The following is a 23,333-nucleotide window of genomic DNA, read 5'->3' as shown; positions in this document are numbered from 1 at the left end:
TACCTTGCAGTTGATCAAATAAGTCATCTATCCATGGTAGAGGATACTTGTTTTTTATGGTCAACTTATTCAGTTCTCTATAGTCTATACACATCCTTAGTGAACCGTCCTTCTTCTTCACAAATAACACCGGCGCACCCCATGGTGAGAAACTGGGTCTAATAAAAACCAGATCCAACAACTCCTGTAACTGTACCTTGAGTTCCCTCAACTCAGCTGGGGCCATTTTGTAAGGTGTCCTAGACACTGGCTTTGTCCCTGGTGCCAGCTCAATAACAAAATCAATCTCTCTGTGCGGCAACAATCCCGGTAGGTCCTCTGGAAACACATCCAGGAATTCAAAGACCAACCTAGTCTCTGATGGTCCCACTGTCATGACCTGCGTGGTGTCCACCACACTGGCTAGGAATCCTATGCAACCTTTCTGCAATAGATCTCTAGCCCTTAATATTGAAATCATAGGCATTCGGGGTCCATGCACAGTGCCAACAAATAGAAAAGGTTCCTCACCCTCAGGTTCAAAAGTTACCATCTTCTTTTTACAATCAATGGTTGCTCCATATCTAGTTAACCAGTCCATCCCCAAAATCATGTCAAAATCGGTCATGGCTAACTCTATCAAGTCAACCGATAGTTCCCTACCATTTACCATCACCGGTAAAGACCTAACCCACCTCTTGGAAACCACCAACTCCCCAGTGGGTAATAATGTCCCAAATCCCATAGCATAAAACTCACAAGGCCTACACAAACTACCAACAATCCTACTAGATACATAAGATTGTGTAGCACCAGAATCAATCAACACAGAATAAGATATGCCAGCACTAGAAAGATGACCTGTGACCACTGAAGGTCTAGCCTTAGCCTCAGCTTGTGTCAATGCAAATACTCGAGCCAGAGTCGAGTTATCTGGCTTCTTAAGTTCTTTCTTCAGTCTTGGGCAATCCTTCTTAAGATGCCCCACAAGTCCACATACAAAATAGGCCTTCGCCCGACACTCACCCAGATGACGTCTCTTGCATCTAGTACATTCTAGATATGTCTTCCAGTTCTCTGTGCACCCTGTGGCCTCCTATCAGGTCTAGGAGCCAAACTGGTATTCGGGGCCTTCCTTTTCTGATCACTGGGGCCTCCGCCCCTACTGACTCCTGAGAAGGGAGGTCCCGTCCTCCTCATATCCCTCCTGGCTGCGTTATCATGCCAAATCTTATTCTTGGCACCCTCTGTAGTAAGGGCTCTCTCCACTACCTGAGCATATGTTATCACTCCAGGTACAGTGGTAATTCTGACATCCCAGGCTATCATAGGTTGTAGCCCCTGAAGGAATCTTTCCTTCCTTGTCGCATCAGTGGGCACCAAGTCTGGAGCGAACTTGGCTAATCTGTCAAATTTCAGGGCATACTCAGTCACTGACATATTTCCCTGCAAAAGTTTACTAAATTCCTCGGCCTTTGCAGCTTTAACGACCTCATTGTAATACTTCTCATTGAAGAGGGTTTTAAACTCTTCCCAACCCATTGTAGATACATTTCTAGTTTGGGACACCACCTCCCACCAGATTCGGGCATCCTCGTGAAACATGTACGTGGCACAGGCCACCCTTTCATTGCCCACAACTCTCATGAAGTCCAAGATGGACGTAATCATAGCCATCCACTGCTCTGCCTTAAGTGGTTATGCGCCACCCTCAAATACTGGAGGGTGTTGCTTCCTGAACCGCTCATATACCAATTCCGAGCGGTTCTCCAACTCTGTCTGCTACTGTACGTTCGATACTGAAACAGCAGATGGGGCCCCTAATGCAGTGTTCCCAGTCGGAACCTACTGTTGCCTCAGTCGTAGTGTCTCTTCATTCTGCCTCTGTAGTTGAGCTTCCAAGTCTGCAAGCACCCGCTGCCAGTTCTTAGGGGCTGGTGGAGGGTTCTGACCCTGATCACTACTTTCGGCCTTATTCCCAGCGCTGGCTGGCTCATTGGATTGCCCTGGAAGCATACTTCCAAGTCTATCTGCAATCAATGACTCATCTTATCAGGCAGTAATAACGGTATCTCACATCAACGCACGGTTCAAAACCAATTGAATAAGCATCCACATGCATTGACAATGCTAATAAGCATCCCAATAATTCACACTCAATAATAATGCTAATAAGCAGAGAAATTCATGGCATCACCTAAACAAAATGCTAATAAGCATATTCTTTGGCATGCATAACCACTTAACAATGTTAATAAACATTTTCTTTGAGCATACTACAACGCTAATAAGCATCCTCTATCCAGGGTACACATACAACAACGCTAATAAGCGTTTCTAACATTCAACAAGTTCAATGACGCTAATAAGCAATCCTACAGCATTTACGAATATCTATCGTGCTAATAAACACGTTCCTAACCTACATACAGTAGTCAAGGGCCAGGCCCTATCAGAACAACTCATGCTTCTGATTTAAACTAGCAGATAAAGCACACCTGACTCATTTAAGCAAACATACACATAATTATATTAATAGTTACCCAACCCTGAGTCGAGCTTGTCTCTAGCACTGAATGTACATGCCCAGTCCAACATCAGGAACCCTTAAACCTTGGCTGCTCTGATACCAAGTTATAATGCCCTGCTAATTAGGGTTCATTACCAAGTGTGTTTAAAACCAGTGCTGGACTTGCTAAACAAGTCTTTTGGACTAAACATGTGATTAAGCCACTAAAGGTTTAGGTATTAAAACTTTTGGTCAACTCATAAACATTATCATTAAGTTAAAAAAAACATGTTCTTTACATGGGATCCCAAAAACGTCAGTTTGAAAGTTAATTACAATACTCAGTTTACAAAATAAGTTGACTTAGGCGGCAAAAGTTAGGTTTAACCCTAGTTCCTCTGAGCATCTCAGCCGTGGTGGTCGAGCGGACTGCATAGGTACATACCACAGCTAATGCCCTCCGATTCATGGCTGGTTGAGCTTCTCTTTACCTTTACCTGCACCACAAAGCACCTGTGAGCCGGAAGACTCAGCAAGAAAACATATTCAACAGTTCACATAATTATACAACTATCAAATAGTAATAACTGAAACTGGTGCGTTCACTAAACCAAACTGGAGACCATAGAGTCACACAAGTGCATATCGTACTTTCTTTCAAGTTGTTGGCATCCGAGCCAGTCAAGTGCATGTCGCACTCCCAGGGTGGCCCAGCCATGGTGGCCTGCACTTCATGTGCATTATGCCAATCTTAGCTTATAAACTAAGTTCCTTAAGCCCTTGAGTTATAAGTCAAGCCACAACGTGCCTCCAACTTATAAGTTGAAGCCTTGGAATTCTCAACTTATAAGGTGAGTCTCCCAGAGTCCATCATATTCTCAAATAATAAGTTGATCCCCACTTAACACCCTAATGATACTCTAGTTTATAAACTAAGCTTCACAGTCATAACAAACAGTCACATGTTTCATATAGTATACTTATCAACAGTCACAATGCATTACAATACATCCACATAGGAGTCATAAGCATAATCATAATTATGCACATTACAATGTACCTAATCTGATATTCACAAACATAATTATAATCATGTTCATCACCTTGACTAAGCTCTAATCATGCATTAACATAACAGGTGCAATTTTCTTACCTTCGGTCCGTATGCAAGTTATTAGTGACGACCCTCTGAGTACGATCCCCGATTCAATCCCTTAGCGAAATCCTAGTCACAACCGTAATAAGGAAGTTCCATAAACAACAGGTAAATAAAAGCTTCCAGACCAACTCTTAGTCTCCGGGATTTTGAATTCCACTTAACAAGGAAGAAGAATCGATCCCCAGCCTAAATGGTTAGGTTCCCATTCTAAAAATCCCATTTAAGCCAAAATTCCCCTTAAGGGCCGTGACCCCTCAAACCCGAGCCACGGCCCGCCTCCAATTCCAGAGGCTCAGCCTCCCTAGAAACCAACGCGCGTCGCGGCCCGCCCCTGCATCCGAGCCCTGATGGCTCGAATTCTCCTTCGCAAGTCGCAGCTCACCAGAAAAGAGCCGCGGCTCAGCCCCACGAACCCAGAAATTTCTGGGTTTTTCATCAACCGAACCCAGCCAAAACCTATCCAATTTCATCCCAATCCTTCAATTCACTTACCACAACTTATATATTCATTCTCACCAGTAAAACCCAACTAATTATCATGATACAACTCATCAAAATCCCCAAGATTCAAACCCAAGCCTAAAGTTATAGAAAAGCATCAACTAACTGAATTTAATCTTAAAGTTCAGAGTTATTCTTACCTCAAGTGGTTGTCTTATTGTAACGCCCCAACTCAAAGGACCGCTACAGTGCACATTGTAAACAGTGCTAAACTCGCTAATCGAGTCATTTGGCCATAAACGTGTAACTAAGTGTGATTAGCGGTTTAGGGATTAAAAACTTCGATTGAGGTGTAACGTTTCACTAGAACGTTTACTGTATACATTGGGATCCCAAAAATATAATTTTAGAGTCTACTACAAAAGAATATTTACAACAGGCCGTTCTAAGCGGCAAAACAGGGTTCAGCCCTAGTTCCACTTTCAAACCTCGCCCAAGTATTGGTCGAGCAGCTGCATATGTACACGTCATCACCTAAGCTCTCCAACTCAAGGATGGTCCAGCTTCCTCTTGCCTTTACCTGCACCACAAAGCACCCGTGAGCCGAAGCCCAGCAAGAAAACTCATATGCTCAAAAACAGTCATATCATGATATCAAATCATATCTGGCATGCCTAGCATTCATAGATCTACTCAGAATGCAAATGAATTCAAACATATGCTGGGGTATCCAGGAAAAGAAAACCTGGCCTTCTGATTGGAGGACTATCAAGTCAATCCTAATTAGATGAGTGTCGTAACACTAAAGGTTCTGATAAACCATGCTGAGTGACCGACAAGCGAATCACTAACTCAAGTGGAAGGGTGGCTGTTGGGTAAGCCTCTAACCTTCAATAGGTTCTGGTAAACCATACTGAGTGACTAACAAGCAAGTCACTAATTCAAATGGAAGGCTGGCTATTGGGTAAGCCTCTAGCCTTCAACAGGTCCTGGTAAACCATACTGAGTGACCAACAAGCAAGTCACTGGGGCCTCAGTGCCCAAGCCATGCATATGATCATCAAAATGATCATGCAGAGCCCGTAGCTCTGATCAGATGAGTGAATATCACTTTGAGGTCCTGGTAAACCATACTGAGTGACTGACAACCAGGTCACTAGGGGTCTAGTGCCCATTTCCTGCAATGGCTCTACATGACTAGCCTTTGGCTAGATAAATGCTTGTTTATAATCATCGAACTTGAGGTCGGTCCTGCATTAATGCTCTTGGAGTCATTCAATGCAGAGGGTCGATCAGGTCCAATCGACATAGCTTGCACTACTCACTAGGGTTGTCATGACTAGTGAGTTAGCACAATGTGGCCAGTGCCCAGTACCACTGCGGAACCTGACTAATAAGTCACAGCTTCACAGTTGATACTAGCACCTTTGCCAAACCTGACTAATAAGTCAGTGCCATGCACAAGTAAGCAATGCTATCAATATGTATCATATGCCAATTATCCAAGAATAGGGCACTCAGCATGCTTACTAAACAGTTGCTAGCATAATTATAATCATGCACAAACACAGAGACTCAAGCTCTGACCAATCTCATATTCATCATTCATGGCATGCTCTAATCACATGTTTCTCATGCATCACATGCATCACATTTAACCAACCAGCATGCCTCAATAATAATCATATGCAAATGGGCAAGATTTCCAAGCATTCATTATGCTATCAATGTTTACATTTAAACATCCAACATGCATCAAACATAACCATGCATGTCACATATGGGGTGCAGTTTTCTTACCTTGGGTCCAAGCACAGGTTACCAACAAATGAGCCACAAGAACGATCCCGATTCCAAGCCTCTAGAGATAACCTAGTCACAACCATAATATAAAACCTCATCAAAATGAGTAATTAAATACTTCCAAACCCAACCCAAGCCTCCGAGACATCGAATCCCACTCAACTAAGTAGTAGGATCGATCCCGGGCCCTTAGAGCTAAGTTTCCATCACAAAAACACACTTTTGGGCAACTTTTCCCTTAAGGGCCGCGGCCCTACATGGCCATGCCACGGCCTGCCCCCCTGGCAGAGCCTCCTCCATCTTCTTCAAGCTAGGGCCGCGGCCCAACTTCGCACCAGCAACTTTTCTTCGTTTTTTCATTTTAAAACCTTCCAAAAACCCATCCAAACATTCCCAAATCATTAGATCAAAGTTCCCAAACTTCTCAATGGTCTAAAACCACCAAAACCTGAAGCTCAAACAAACTAAAAACTCAACGATTCACAAAATCCAATTCAAGCTTAAAAACTTTTAAAAACTTAAAACTTAAACTTGAATTACCTCCGATTGAGTTGTTTCCAACTAAATCCTCTGGTTAATAAGCTTCTAATTCTCCTTAGGATTGCTATGCCTCGATCCTTGCTTGATTCCGAGTCCTAGAACTCAAGATACCTTCGAGAATGTGATCGGGAAACGAAAAGGGAACTTTTAGGGAGAGAGAACATACAGAACGTTCTTTTTATTTTCTTAAAAGGTTACTTCAAGCTTAAGTAGCTTCCAATAAAACCTAACGCTTGGGGTCCCGAAAACACCCCTGGGGACATTATAGTCAAAACTTCCAGAATTTCCCCCTGATCTTACTAACTCCCAATTTATCACCAAATATTAATTCCCATTACCCAATAACCTGGTAATGCTCTAAATACCCCTTGACTGCTTAAATCCCGTTGTGACTTTCCCACTAGCTTACCTCCTATGATCGTCTTGTGCTGGGTAACCCTGGCATAACCAGATAATAACAAAGAACCACGCTCATTTCACATATATGCCAAAATTGCCCGAAATGGCCAAAATATGAAAATCACCCAATTAATCACAAATGGGTTCACATGCATATTTAATACACCTAAACATGCATATTATCATTAAATAGCATAATAAATCAATTATGGCCCTCCCGGCCTCCTAATCAAGGTCCTAAACCTTATTAGGAAATTTGGGGCATTACAACTATCCCCTCCTTACAGGAATTTCGTCCTCGAAATTTACCTGAACCGCCTGGAATATCAATTCCGCACAACTGAGTCCAATTCCCAAGTCGTTCTCTCGACCTCGCTTGTTCTGCAACATACCTTACATCAAGGTACACTTTGTTCCTCAAAACCTCATAACTTAACTCATGAGTTCTTTCAACCCATGTCCACTGCATGAAAATACATAACACAATGTACAACTATCAGAACCAAAACTATGGTCAAACAAAAGATAATCTGATCAGTCCTATCTAGGACCCAAACTGTCATACCAATCTAGGCTCAACTTGCCTTTACTCATCCCCCCTTTCCATGGTGATTCTTTAGGAAAACACAACTTCCTACCTGGAACTCCATGTTCCTGCTTTTCAATTCAGTAACACTTTTCCATGTAATCTGAGAAGTGAGCATCCAAGCTCCAACCTCTAATAATCCCAATGGTCCCCTGAACCATCTCATGATCCAGATATAACATCTCACCCATCTCATTCCAATGAAAGGGTGACAAACATGTTCTACCATACCTTATCTCATAAGGTACCTTTTCAACTCTGGACAGCTCTCCCTCTGATTATGATCAGCCCAAGAACAATGAATTGTTATAAATTCTATCCATATACCCATCACCTTCCCTTCATCCTTCCATACCCTGGAAGTAACAATAAAATCTTCCTCTAATAAGATAGACCTTAAATTTCATGAAGGCGCATTATCTCTTTCCCCTACACAGTCTTAGAATCATTACACTTGACCTACACAGTCTTAGAATCATTACACTTGATCTTCCCCAGGCGGTGTGGGATTGCACAGCTTACCCGGTCTTTCCCCTTACGGATCACGGGATTCTGACTGTCACAATCACCCCCCCTTACGGGCCCGACGTCCCCGTCGGCCACACTTCCGGCTGGGTCAAGGCTTTGATACCATTATGTGACGCCCCATGCCACTATGGCTACTTTCTGGAATGACGACTGGCCCTACAAACCAAGACAAGTCTTTCCAGCAAGTAGCCATAGTGACATGGGGCGTCACATAATGGTATCAAAGCCTTGACCCAGCTGGAAGTGTGGCCGACGGGGACGTCGGGCCCGTAACGGGGGGTGATTGTGACAGTCAGAATCCCGTGATCCGTAAGGGGAAAGACCGGGTAAGCTGTGCAATCCCACACCGCCTGGGGAAGGTCAAGTGTAATGATTCTAAGACTGTGTAGGTATGGGACTACACAGTTGAAGAATGCTTAAATGGATTGATGGGTACTACCTATATCAGGAAGATGCATCTTCTTTTCGGTAGCCCATCACTTGAGAACTCCTTGGTTAAGCGTGCTTGGCCTAGAGTAATCTAGGGATGGGTGACCTCCTGGGAAGTTTTCCCAGGAAGTGTGCGAGTGAGGACAAAGCATGCTGGAAAGACTTGCCTTGGTTTGTAGGGCCAGTCGTCATTCCAGAAAGTAGCCATAGTGACATGGGGCGTCACACTTATGTTCCCAAGCTGAACCTAGTTTAGTCTTGAACACCAAATCCCCAACTTCCTATGTTTTTCTCCTTTAATTATCCAAAATCCCCCAATTTTCCAAAGAGAGAAAGAGAGGGAGAGAGCTACGGGAAAGAGAGGGAGAGAGAGAGTATTCCTTCTTTGTTTTCTTTCTGAGTAAGTCCAGATTTCAGCTGCCTAAGTCATATATCCCTTTTTACCAAAAAGTCCAAATTGCCCTTACCACTAATTTAAGTCCTTTAATGACCTCAAGGGCAATTCCGTCAATTTCCACTTCCTGTAAATCCTCAAGTGTTTCTCTAAATCCCCAACTTCCATAGAATAGTAACCATTAAACCTCCCATTACCCACTAGTTCCCAGTAATGTACTAAATTACTAAAATACCCCCAATCTCACCCCGAGCCGGGTATTAAGACCCCATTGTGACTTTTTCGCTAACTTGCTCATCGAGATCGCCTCTCGTCGACTAACCCAAATATATCCACATCATAATGTGGTCTCAATCACACAAGCAAATATTTGCATTTATACCCCGAGCGGGTCAATTTATTAAAATACCCTTCTTATAAGAAATGGGCCCACATACACATATTTAATATCACTAACATGCAAGCATAATTATATTATAATATAATTCACATAATAACTCAATTATTGCCTCCCGGCCCCCTAATCCAGGCACTAAGCCACATTAGGAAATTTGGGATGTTACATCTGTCATGCAATGAGTCCATTGCCAAATGACACCCCGATGTTGTTGATCGTTCTTGAATGGTCATGGATTCTCATTGTTAAAGATTCTATAGTAATCGATCTTAGGCATAGGGATCATGGGTAGGTTTCCTATCAAAAGGTCACCTATCTTAGGCATATCGATCAAAACCTAAAATTTATAGAATTGAGGTAAACAAATGAAAGAAAATGAAACGTAGAAGAAAAGATAGTACTTACAATGAGTGCTGGTCTATCTTTGCGATATGTACATGTTGGTTGTCTACAGAATTGGCTTAACTCGAGCTCTGATACCTACTGTAATGACCGGATTTTTAAGACTTGATAATGGACAAATATAAATGTTTTCATTTAACCAAATGTCTCAAAAACCTGTAAAAAAAACTTTTTAAAATTCATATGGCCATACTTAACATTTAATACAAACATATTTTAAAGAGTAGAGTGAGCCTAGTTTAGGAAAATAACACAACATTTCCAAAAATAAAACGGCTTCCCAAAAGGTCGGTCCACATGTACATTCCCAAGGTAGACTCCAGCGCTCACTGCTCTGCCTTGCCCTTATTCTTACCTACAACAGGAAACAAATAGGTAAGCGAATTAGGGTTCCAGATCCATTTGGACCCTACACAATCAATTTCAAGAACGCAAAAGAGTCCTGGCAAACTTATGGTCATTCCTGATAACCAATGACAAATTATTTCATATAAACAGATAAATTCCTGCACTCAGAAAATCCCAGAACAAATAGATATATTATATCACAACTAATTCTTATCAACAAATAATTAAATGAACTCAGAAAATCCCAGAGCAAGCAGTAATAATATATCACAATATAATCCAAGACCAACGCTCGACATTTTCAAACAATTTGGGCGTAACACGCCCTCCAGCATAAATGCTAATCTGTAAGACAGAACCGAGTCTCAACACTAAGATCTAGCCAATAAATATCCCCATCAAGGGTAACCATCGGTTTATCTAGAACATCGCTACTTATCCAAGAGTAAATCCCTCACAAGGGTAACCATCAAGTTACCTAGGGAATCACTACATATCCAAGAGTGTAATCAAATTTACACGGTTTTACAGAGAGTTCTATGTTATTCAGTGGTGTTGGTGAGCAGTTGCCCCTAGGGTGTTCAGCCTCACTCAAACTTGGCAACCCTTAGTATCTCTAGGCACTCTCATGGAATGGCCAATATTCACGGCTGCTATCCGGGAATAACTTATCAGAGCACTTGCTCGGGTTCTAACCGTTCACTGATATAGTAAGCATGAGGGCCCCTAGGTCCCATTCATTTTGGCGCCCCTAGGTTTAACCAGCATTCCTCACCTCTTGGCCAATCGTCACAGTAATGAACTGAACATAATAAAATCAAGAAGTGTGACAGGGATCAGCCGTCTAGGATATGACAGATATCTACCGTTCATATTTTCTGAATCAGCATTCACTAGACTAATGTCTCTAAGCATCTTTCTACGACAGTGTATATATGTGCATGTGTCCCTATACTAACATACAATACAATAGTCATTTCATGTTGCAGCCACACAATATATGTAACGCCCTGGATAGCCAAGACCGTTACACTGTGTGTTTATAAAATGCTAGACTTGCTAATTAAGTCGTTTAATTAAAAACGTGTTATTCAAACTACAAAGGAACTAGGGTTAAAATGTTTTGGTCTCAAAAGTCACATTTTCATAAAGAAACATTTCCTGTTTACACAGGATCCCAAAAATGTTAAGTTTGAAACTGTTTACAAAAGATTCAAGGACTAAATACAGTATTAGCCATATTAAGGCAAAACAGACAATTAGACAATCTCTGTCCTGATCCACTCCTCGGCCATGGCGACCGAACAGCCGGCTATGTACATTCCACCCCACAGCCCTCCATCTCAGGATTGGTCCAACTTTACTTTGCCTTTACCTGCACCACGTAGCACCCGTGAGCCAAGGCCCAGCAAGAAAACACAACAACAGAGCATAAGCAATCAACAGACAATTCAATATCTCATGTAGCATCACATATTCTTAATCATATCAACATTCAGAATAGTCAAGTATTCAGCATACTAAACATATCAATTCATAGCATACATCAAATCACATATGATATCTAGGGTTAGCGCCCTCAGGCCGCACCCTCCATTATCCCACTGAATCCGGCCCGCTTAAACCGAGCTCAGTGAATATTAATCTGTCCTCGGCTACGAGTGGCCAAGCCGCGCCTTGTGCGCAAATATTGTGTACGACACCCTTAGGCCGCTCTCACATGTCCCATGGCATAATACCATCATTGACATAATACAAATATCGGGAGCACTTCGTCCCATCACAAACATATAACCGGGTGCAGTTTTCTTACCTTTCGATTCACTAGCTTTGATCACCTGACTCCTTGAGCACGATCCCTCTCGAGCCCTAGCGCTCACCTAAACACAACCATAGGTCAAAGTCATCAACAAACCTCAAGTCCAAAACCTAGCCTCGGGACCAATCCCGAGCCCCCCGGAAAGTCCTAGTTCCACCAAACAAGGTGGTGGAATCAAACCCCAAACTCTGGGTCAAAAACCCTTGAAAACAACCCTAAAACCCCTTTATGGAAACAGGGCAGTGCTACAACGCTCTTAGGAGGGCGCTACAGCGCTACAAGCAGAACCAAAATGCCCCAGAAAGCATGGCCTAGCGCTACAGCACCCAAAGGCTAGCGCTGTAGCGCTAGTCACAGACAGCCAACCTCCCAATTTTCCTTCCTGCGATTTCCTCGAACCAAACTTAACCCAAACTTCTCCAAACCTTCACCAAACTCAAAAACAAGCTTATTAACACATTCCACTCATCTCAAGCACCCCAAATACTCAAAACCCAGGCACATACATCCATAATCTCAAAATCCACCATAGCCACTTCTAGACTTCAAAACTCAGCAGAAACAAGTCAAAACATCAAAGTTAAAAGCTCAGAGTTTATACCTTTGATGGAAATTCGACCTTAAGTTAACTCTAAGCCTCCTTGACTTGCTCTTCCTCAACCTTTGGCTCCAACTTCCCTAGATTTCCCCATCAACACAGCTTAGATATCTTAGCTAAAAACCAAAACCAGAACTGTAGGAACTACAAAGTTTTACCTCAAGTGATGGTGTGTTCTTGCTAAGCCCTTCCAACTCTTCAAGCCTAGCTTAGGATTTCTGTTGCTCACCCTAACCCAGCTCCCCTCTGAGCTTTGCTCCAAGAAAACACCCACAAATGATGAAGGAGATCACCAACCGACTCCTAGGAAAACAACTCTGTTTTCTCCATTTTATTTTTCTTCTTTTTCCTTCTTTTCTTTCTTTCCACTGCCTTCTACCCTTTCTCTACAATTCCCACTAAGTATAAAGCCTTAACATACTTATCTCGGAGAAGCCAGTTGACCAAAATGCCCTCCCTATTAATTCTAAACCCTTTAGTCCACTTAAGGGCATTTTAGTCATTTTACCCAATTCCCGCTAATTCCTCGAGTGTCTCTAATATTTTCCGCTTACCTTCCGATACCTAATTAATCACCAGTTATATTCCTTGATGTCAAAATAGACCCCAATATACTCACTGTTTACCGAGTTTTTCGGAAACGAATAACTAACAGAATAATAAAAAGATAAGAACTGTAGAAATGCTGAAATGTAACTAAACAAACAGTGTTTTTACGTGGTTCAGGCGTTAACAAGCCCTAGTCCACGAGTCGATGTTATTATACTTGGGAAAGGTTACAGTAAGATGGCTGGTGCACAGGAACTTCACACACTCACAGTGTTTCTCTCGGGTTCTCTTGAAGAAGATGAAGCTAGAGAGATTTTAGTAGAGTTTTTGCTATATGATTTTTCCGTCCCTCTTCTTGTAAAATGAAGGGGTCTTTATAGCTAGGGTTTTGGATTAGGGTTTTTCTCTACGTACATGAGTCTTAATTACACCAGCCATAAATAGGGATACAATTACTGTAGTAGCATGGCTACAAGACTCTATGTGGGTATATTTACGTGAAAGTATGGGGAACACACAAAGTCAGCCGTCTTTTCCAAGTTGTCAGCGGAACAGTAGGCGAAAAGGTACCCTTAGGCGTGCTGGGATGTGTGCGGCTTTGACCTGACAGGCGTGTCAGGCGGGATCCTGTGTCAGGCGGATATCATTCCAAATATGCCTCCTCCAGGACTCGACCGTTTGGCTTTGTTCCGTGCGAGGCACGGAACTGCTTCCGCGGAGACCACTCGAAGAGCTTCTCCTGGAAGGAGCTTCCCCGAAGGATACCCCGTCGGGAGTCCGGGAGAGTTGACGAGTTTCCGTATTGTGTTTGCTTGGAAGAGTAATCCGGACACTAAACGGGAGAGGCGAAGCCTTTCTGTTCATCCGCGAGCTTTGGTCACCTACCGTGAAAGACATCGATAATTCTGCTTCCCCGAGGTTATCAATCTAAATGCTATCCGGAAATCTGGATAACATTTACCCCCCAAGGTCACGGAGCTTTGAGAGATCTGGGAGCTTGTACAATCGGTTTCTTAGACTAGGCGAGGGGGCACCTTCTGTGTTCCCGGAAGGGTTCCTTTTTCCCGCCTGAGTGTTAGTATGAAAAAGAAAGGGAATTTCTTCTGTTTGAGATCAAGTACTCAAGTGCGGCAAGGACCACGTGTCATTCTGGGAATGGTTCTGCGACCAAGACGTGTGCGTGAGGCGACTGGTTGAGGATGCGTGCGTCAGTCATCTGACTAATGATTTGACGGTTTTTAATGGTACTCAGGGCCCGAGGTGGTGTAATGATGGGAAATAAATACTTTATTCCCATCCGAGGAGTCATAAATAGGATCGTCGCTTCCTCTCCAGCCGTTGGATCTGATGCACACGGAATGGGAAGATCGGGACCGTCCACTTGAGGAATTCGAAACGGCTTCTTCCCTGCTATAAAAACGAGGGAAAGGACCTTTCTTCCTCTTTACGCTTTCAGATTCTCCATCTTTAGGATTTTCAGATTTTCAAACCTTCGAACTCTCAGGCTTCCCGGCTTACGTTCCCCCGAACTTGCCATTTCTTTTGGTAAGTATCTGGAAACTTTTCTTTTTGATTTGGCAGTGGGTTTATTCCCCGAAGTTCCTGGTTTGAATCGCCGTTCGTCTTTGCAGCTTTTACTTCTCGCGATCATGCTGTGCAGTGATCCAGTTACTCCTTCAACCTCCACCTACCCGAATATCAGTAAGTATTTCTACTTTGCTCTTTCCTCCCAGACCTTAGGTTGTTGGTAGTTGTTAGAGTAGAGGTTTCTGCCATTATTGCTTATGTGCATGCGTGAATAGGGCTTTGGTAGGCATGTGATCGATTGTGAGTCGATAAGTAGCCTTTTCTGCATGCTTTGGCGATTTGCGTTTGGAAAGTCGTCCCTTGTTTTGCTGTTTTAGGGCATAAGCATGAACGCCTTTAGGGTGTCTTTCTCTGGAAAAACACTTCTTTTGGTGGGCTTAGGCTCGGGGTCTGAGTCTGGTTCCTTGCTGCCCTTCGGGTGGCATGGTGCCAATCCCTCGGTAAGCTCGGTGGGAGCCTCTCCAAGCAGTTTTCGGGGAGGGTCTCCCCGACGCCTTTGATACCACTAGGGTATGACAAGGGTGCTGACTGCTTAGAGTGTTTTCTTCTTTCTTTTCTTTTGTCCAGTGACGAACATCTCAAAGGAACAACTCCTTGCTATGGGGGAGGCTGATTTTTCCGAAGAGAAGGGCTCTCCTGTCGCTGGTGGAAAGGGGAAAGGAAAGGCGAAAGTGGTCGCGGCTAGCCCACCAACCTCCAATAGTTCCATCTGGGAGATGGACCAAAAGCCGAACCTTTTCAGGAATTATGGCATGCTGGAGCTGTATTCCTCTGAGGCAGGCCTGAAGAACATCCCAGGTCTGATGTGGCACCGTCTGTCGGTGCTGGGCGAGTCAGCTAGCCAGAGTCACGAGGGCTTTGGTGCCTGGAGCTGGGCACACATAGTGTGTGGGGCGCACCTGCCCCTAAGGAGTTACTTCGCCAATTTCTGTGTGAAGGCGGGGATTGCCCCCTTCCAGTTAATTCCTCCCAGCTACAAGCTCTTAGCAGGGTGGTTCATCTTTTGCAAGTCCCGGAGACTGGAAGCTCCTACCCCGGAGGAGGTGCTGTACTTTTACGGGTTGAAGTCTCAGCCTATGAGGGGTCATTCAGACAAGGTGGGGTTCTACAGGCTAGAAAGGCACCCGGACGTGATGTGCCCCACTTGTCATACCGCGAGGGTTCCAGACCTCCGGGAATACTGGTTCCTGACGACTGGCTTCCCGCTAAAGAGGGTGCCAGCCCTATCTTTGGACTTCAAAATCCCTGGTAAGTGCTCCTTCCTCTCCTTTTCAACTTTGTTTCTTTGCATTTGATTTGCCTTTTGGGAGGATCTCTAACGCTTGTACTTGATTTTTGCAGAAGTGGTTCCGCGGACACCTCGCTGCGCGGAGATGATAAGGAGGTCCAAGTTCTACGAAGGGCTTTCTGAGGAAGAGTTGAAAGTGGAGGGACTTGTGACCTCCGAATCGTTGAGGGAGTATGGGTTACTCGCCTCCTTCCAAAATATCGAGCCAGTGAGTGGCAGGGGGTAGACTCAGGTGTCGGCTGACATCCGGGAGAAGATTGCCCTGGAGCTGTCTAAGGTGATCACCCAAGCAGCCCGGGACGAAAATACTTTATCTCCTAGTTGGGCGGAGAGGTTCCCCGACCCCCAGCCGGAGGAAGAGGAGATCGAGGCTCGCCACGCCGCGGCTTACCCTAACATAGGGGCTCCGGGGGCTAGTACCTCCGGGAGAGGTAAGACTAGTTTTCGGTTGATTCACACCCCCAGCCTGTCTGAGGTTTCCCGGACCTCTCAGATGGGGTTTGATCCCCGTTTCCTTAGGCTAGATCCGCGTAGGATACCTTTCGACAGGTATTGCGATAGGGTAGATGAGCTCCTCTGGTGTCTGAGTGACGGTAGTCTGCCAGAAGGTGTCATCATGGTTGACCCTTCTTCTCTCAACATGTCATTCCCGGACTTCATGGAGTACGGGAGTTTCCTGGAGCAGGAAGCGATGTTTTGTTTTGCTCGGGGAAGGCCATCCACGTTTCCCGTGCATGGTCGTCCCTTTCAAACTTTTCTTTTTCTCGTTTCTTGTTCCCTGCTGGCGCGCTTGCTTGTGCTTTTTGATTGCCGCTTCTTACTTATTTTCTTTCTCATTGCTCGTTGGTTCGTTAACCTTGCTTTGTACGTTTCTTGCAGAGTATCCGGAAGCCGAGATGTTGGGGAGAGTGACTTTGCTCATTAAGAAGGCTGCCACTAGCCAAGACCCATCCACGGGGAAAGGACGGAAGACCAAGGCTGGTAGGGGAGGTAAAACTGCCTCCCCCAAGAAGACGAGTGGCGAGGCGCAAGTGTCTCCGAGGGTAGAGAAGTCTCCTGCTGACGGGCCTTCCGAGACCATGATGGTCTCGAGTAGCAGCAGCGACGGGGAAGGGCTTGTGTTCCCCGTGAAGACAACTGGGGTGAGCAAGCGTCCGGGAGAAGATGCTGAGGGTGCTAAGAAGAAACGCCTTAGACACTCTTCTCCTGGTCGAAGGCAACAACAACAGCAACGACAGCAACCACAACCACAGCTACAACAACAGCAGGATCAAGAACAACAGAGACAATCACCAACGTCACAGCAGCAGCAACCACAACATCCAAACCAGCAGCAGCAACAAGGGCAATTACTTCTGATGCCGCAGCAGCAAAAGCAACAGACCGGGGCCTTAATACCCCGTCTGCCTCCTCCTCCAGCCTAAAGGGGGTCCACCCTTCCGGGGTCTCCTTCTTCTCAGACAACCAACCTTCCTCTGCCTGGCCTGAAGTTCCACTTCCCGCGGAAGCCAACCAGTTTCCCCGCTGCCCTCCTGGAGGGTGTAAGATGGGCCGATAGTTTTTTGAAGAGGCGGTTAGAGGCGGAGAAGGCTGTTACTCAGGGAAGGGCAGATAACTTGTCTGCCGTGAAGAGAGCTGAGCTGGCCGAGGGGGTGAGATCTCTTCACCCGGCCGGAGAGGTTCTGGATGGTCCAGCCTTGGAGAAGAGGCTGGTGCCTAGGCTCGGACGTGCATTGGCGCCGTTCGGAGCTGAGATGATGGAGGACATGGCCCTGAGCTTATGCGAGCTCAATTCTGAGAAATGGGCCATCAGTAGCAGCAAGGATCCGCTGTTGCTGACACACGCTGTGAAGCAGCAACTGTCCGGGGTAAGCCGTCAGTTGTTATTTTTTGGGATCACCTGTCTTTTGGTCCGGCTTTAGCTCATTCTGTTGTCTTTCCTTGCAGGCCTCTATGATCGCGGAACGCTCATTCCGGGAGGTTGGTGCAGCTCTGGTTCAGCTGGAGGAGAGCCAACTGGCTCGCCAGGCCTTGGAGGCGGAGAAACAGAAACTGACCCAACAGGCCTTGGGGGCTTCGGAGAAGATTGATCAGGCCCGGCGCACGGCTGAAGAAGAGGCGGAGAAGAAATATCTTGCCAAATATCAAGAGTACCGGGCCAAGGCAGAGAATGAGTTTAGACAGCGGTCGGATGGGATTAAGGCCGAAAACTCCAAGCTCCGGGAAGAGCTGTCCCAAGCCAAGGTGGAGAAGGATACCCTGGAAGCCCGCTTGCAATAAAAAAATGATCTCCTCCTTAAGCGGCAAGAGGAATATTCCACTCTTCAGAGTAAGCTGCACGAGGAGGAGCAACTCCATAAGAGGAGCAGGGATCTCGTGTCTATGCTGTAGTTGGGGCTCGCCGAGAAGGATAAAGAGATCGGGGCCTTGCAATTCACTGCCAGGGGGCATGTGACCGAGAAGCAATCCGTGCTGAACCAAAATAGGGAGCAGCGCAAGGAGATTGATTCTCTTAAGGGGGAGCGGGATGCCTCCAAGGCCGAAATGGAAAAATTGAGGGCCCAACTAACTGTCGCGGAAGCACAGCTGGCAACCTCCGAGGCGGAGCGCTTGAAGGAGAAGGAGGATGCTGAGGTGATACTGAACAGGACGATTAATATATCGCATGTGGTCCTCATGCATCAACTCTGGAAAGTGAACCCGGAGGTATTAGGCTATCTGGGAGATGATGCCGAAGCCATGAGGGAGAAGCTACTCGTGTGGGATCAGGGCCCAGAGGCGTACGTCCAAACTTACAACAATGACGAACGTGCTGAAGCTCCTGAGGCGGGAGATCCCGGAGAGGCGGGGACCTCTGAACCTTCTCATGACCAAGTTCCTCCTTCCAATGAGCCGACTCCGCTAGCCTCAGTTGAAACCGATGCCCCCGAAGCTGCGGTCGTGGAAGCTGTAGTTACCCGCAATGCTTGAAGGGGTTTTATCTTTAATTATTTTTCATTTTGAGTTTTTCATTGCGGACATTTTTGCCATAATCATAGCATTCTCCTTTCTTTTCTGCCGAGTTCTTTATTTATCTTTGCGCTTAGGGTAGACATTTATACGGTAGAAACTGTTGTAGGGGCGTATGGGGTTTTGGTTCCAACGGCCAAAACCTATGCACTTCCCACTTGAAGCTTTAACGGATGATGTCTTTTCCCATGTAGTTTCTAGGTTACGAAGGTTTCCTGGTTCCAACGACCAGGCTCCTTTCACCGTACTTTAGCTTTCCTGAGGCAAATAGCCAATCCCGGGACTTGTAGTTATACTGTTCGCTGGGATTGCTAAGGTGAGTCGTTCCATTGTTTGGAACGGGAGTTCTTTTGGTGAGCGTCGCTAGACTTAAGGTTAGATCTTTGCGAAGCAAAACTAACTGTTGTTGCGAACCTCATGGTGGCTGACTTCAGGGGCCTGGCACGGAGCCCTGCGAGGCAAGGCTTATTGTTGTCGGGGAAATCGCCACGCCCACCAGGTGTGATCCTGGAGCAGGGGCTTTGCGAAGCAAAGCCGGCTGTGAGTGGGGGGATCGAGCATGTCTGCTTCTGGAGCTGAAACTTGCAATGGCCATGGAGCTTGCCATGCATTATTTTGTGAGATCCGGAGTTGGAGCCTGCGAAGCAAGGCTTACAACGGTCGCGGATCTTGCCATCTTTCGCCTCGCTGGACCCGGAGCTGGAGCTTGCGATGCAGAGCTTTACAGCGATCACGGGTCTAGCCATCTTTCGCCTTGCGGGACCCGGGGCTGGAGCTTACGAAGCCAAGCTCTACAGCGCTCGCGGATCTTGCCATCTTTCGCCTTGCGGGACCCAGAGCTGGAGCTTGCAAAGCAAAGCTCTACAGCGCTCGCGGATCTTGCCATCTTTCGCCTTGCGGGATCCGGAGCTGGAGCTTGCGAAGCAAAGCTCTACAGCGTTCGCGGATCTTGCCATCTTTCGCCTTGCGGGACCCGGAGCTGGAGCTTGCGAAGCAAAGCTCTACAGCGCTCGCGGGTCTAGCCATCTTTCGCCTTGCGGGACCCGGGGCTGGAGCTTGCGAAGCAAAGCTCTACAGCGCTCGCGGATCTTGCCATCTTTTGCCTTCCGAGACCCGGAGCTGGAGTTTGCGAAGCAAAGATCTACAGCGATCGCGGAGAATTCTGCAAAGGACTTGTCAGGGAGTTGGGGGTGTTTTGGCGTAGCTCTATGAACGTGCCTCAACCCCCAGTCCCGTCCATCGCTGGGCTACACAGGAGATAATTCTCATGATACATAATGGCAGGCATTTCCATGGCGATTAATAAACCTAAGCTTAACAATTTAAACATTTCAAACAATTTAAAATTTTCAAACACAATGCTAGCACATAAGTGGTGTTCTGTGTACGTTTTGTTCAAGGGGCGTATGGCTATGCCTTAGACATGTATACCCCCCAAGTGAGCGTGGGGTCCGGACGTCTCTGGACCGCGTGGTCACTTGTTAAAACGCAGCTTTCAACACAGGGATAAAAAGTGCAGTAAAAGCGGAGTGAATCTCTCCGTGTTTCATTAAATTAGCCTGCTAGGCGTGAGTTTTACAACAGGGAGGATTATTTCCACATTTTTCACTTTTGCTATTTTCACCAAGGACTTCCGACTGGATTGTCCGGGGCCTACTGGTAGTAACGGCGGAGGTGCTCCGCGTTCCAGGCGCGCGGGACTTTAGATCCGTCGAGTCTCTTTAAGTGATACGTCCCATGGTCCACTTTTTCTTGGACTTCGTAGGGGCCTTCCCAGTTGGGTCCGAGGACCCCTACTCCTGGATCCAGCGTAGCAGGAAATACTCTCCGTAGGACAAGATCCCCAACTTCGAATGTACGGCTCTGGACTCTCATGTTAAAGTGTCGGGCTATCTTGCCTTGGTACATTTTTAGTTGGACCTGCGACTGCTCCCGGAGCTCTTCGATCATGTCCAAGGACTCCTAGAGGAGGGCATGGTTCCGGGTAGGATCGTAGGTGTCTTGCCTGTGAGAGGGGATCATAGCTTCTACTGGGATGACGGCCTCGCAACCGAAGGTCATGGAATAAGGCGTGTGCCCCGTCGAAGTTCTCTCTGTTGTGCGATAGGCCCAAAGTACTCGCGGAAGTTCTTCCAGCCAGTGAGCCTTGCAGGCTTGGAGTTTTTTCTTCAACGTGGTCTTTAATATTTTGTTTACAGCTTCCACTTGCCCATTAGCCTGGGGTCTGGCGACTGCGGAAAAGCTTTTGATAATTCCATGCGAAGCACAGAAGTTCGTGAAGTGTTCACTGTCAAACTGCTTTCCGTTGTCGGACACAATTTTTCGTGGAAGCCCAAAACAACACACTATATTCCTGATGACAAAATCCAGTGCTTTTTTAGATGTGACCGTGTTCATAGGTTCAGCTTCAGCCCATTTGGTGAAGTAGTCTACCGCGACTATGGCGTACTTCACTCCACCCTTTCCAGTGGGGAGGGAACCTACTAGGTCAATGCCCCAAACGGCGAATGGCCAGGGGCTGGTCATTAGGGTAATTTCTGTAGGCGGCGCTCGCAGAACCTTGGCGTACCTCTGGCACTGCTCACACTTCCTGACATAATCCACACAATCCTTCTTCATGGTGGGCCAGAAGTATCCTTGTCGAAGGATCTTTTTGGAGAGGCTCAGCCCGGAGGTATGATCGCCACAGAAGCCTCCGTGAATCTCATGGATGATGGTGCTGACTTCGGTTCCGGCAACACACCTAAGGAAGGGTATGGACAACCCCCTGCGGTAAAGCTTTCCTTCCATAACCACGTATCGGGGAGCTTGATATTGGAGCTTCCTTGCGTCAGCTTTATCAGTGGGGAGCTCTCCGGTGGTGAGAAATCTGAGGATGGGTCCTATCCAGGAGTGGGAATGGTCGATGATGGCGTTTATCCTTCGTGTCTCAGTACTGGGGGCTTCTAAGTGCCCGATGGGGACTAAGCCATACTGTTCAATCTCCGGGTCCGTTGCAAGCTTGGCCAGCGTGTCCGCAAGTGAGTTCTGGTCCCGGGGGACCTGGCGGATTTGGTAGCCTTTGAAATGCTGCAGTAGGTCGCGGGAGAGAGACACGTAGGCAGCCATCCTTTCGCCTTTCATCTGGTATTCCCCGGATATTTGGTTTACCACAAGTAGGGAGTCGATGTATACTTCGATTTTTTGGGCTCCGACTTCTCTAGCCAGTCGTAATCCAGCTAACATGGCTTCGTGTTCTGCCTCGTTGTTGGATGCTGGGAACGCGAAACGGATGGCGCTCTGGAGCTGATGCCCTTGGGGAGATATTAGGATGACCCCCGCTCCAGCTCCTTTTTCATTTGAGGCTCCGTCTACATAGACCTTCCAGGTGGGAAGTTCCGGGACAGGATCTTCCGGGAGGTCATTCATTCCCGAGCATTCCACAATAAAGTCCGCGAGAGCTTGACCTTTTATGGAAACATGTGGTTGGTAGTGGACGTCGAACTGGCTCAGTTCCATGGCCCACTTAAGCAATCTGCCAGAAGACTCGGGCTTCTGCAGGACTTGTCGGAGAGGGTGGTTGGTGAGTACTTTGATGGTGTGCGCCTGGAAATATGGCCTCAGCTTCCGTGAAGCGATCAGCAAGCAGAGGGAGAGTTTCTCGATCATCGAATATCTGGACTCGGCATCCAATAACCTCTTGCTTACGTAATACACAGGGAGCTGGATACGGCCATCTTCCCGGACGAGAGCGGCACTTACTGCGTGCTCAGTCACAGCTAAGTATAAGAACAACGCCTCTCCTTCGACAAGTTTGGACAGAATGGGAGCTCGGGTTAAATGTTCTTTGAGGTGTTGGAAGGTTGCTTCGCATTCGGGGGTCCACTCGAACTTCTTGTTTCCTCGCAACACATTGAAGAAGGGGATACACTTGTCAGTGGCCTTGGATACGAAGCGGCTAAGAGCAGCTATCCTTCCGGTAACGCTCTGGACATCCTTATGTTTCCGGGGGGAAGGCATATCTATGAACGCCTTTATCTTCTCAGGGTTGGCTTCCACTCCGCGGGAGCTGACAATGAAACCAAGGAACTTCCCAGACGAGACCCCGAACGTACATTTCTTTGGATTTAGTTTCATCCCGTACTTTCGGATCACGGCGAAAGCTTCCTCAAGGTCGTCACTGTGGTCCCCGGAGGTCTTGGACTTTACCAACATGTCATCCACGTACACCTCCATGTTCCTCCCCAGTTGGTCCTTGAACATTCTGTTTACCAGACGCTGGTACGTCGCCCCAGCATTCTTCAAACCGAAAGGCATGACCACGTAACAGTAGACACCCTTGTCCGTGAGGAAGCTGGTGTGTTCCTGGTCCGCGACATGCATCTTGATCTGGTTGTATCCGGAGTACGCATCCATGAAGGATAAGAGTTCGTACCCGGAAGTAGCGTCTACCATCTGATCGATTCGCGGGAGAGGGAAACAATCTTTCGGGCAGGCCTTGTTTAGGTCCGTGAAGTCAATGCACATTCTCCAGGACCCATCGGGTTTCGGGACCAGAACTGGGTTGGCCAACCACACGGGATAGTGCGA

This window comes from Humulus lupulus, chromosome 9, assembly GCF_963169125.1.
Source record: "Humulus lupulus chromosome 9, drHumLupu1.1, whole genome shotgun sequence".
In the NCBI taxonomy this organism is placed as follows: domain Eukaryota; kingdom Viridiplantae; phylum Streptophyta; class Magnoliopsida; order Rosales; family Cannabaceae; genus Humulus; species Humulus lupulus.
This window is presented reverse-complemented; position numbering follows the sequence as displayed.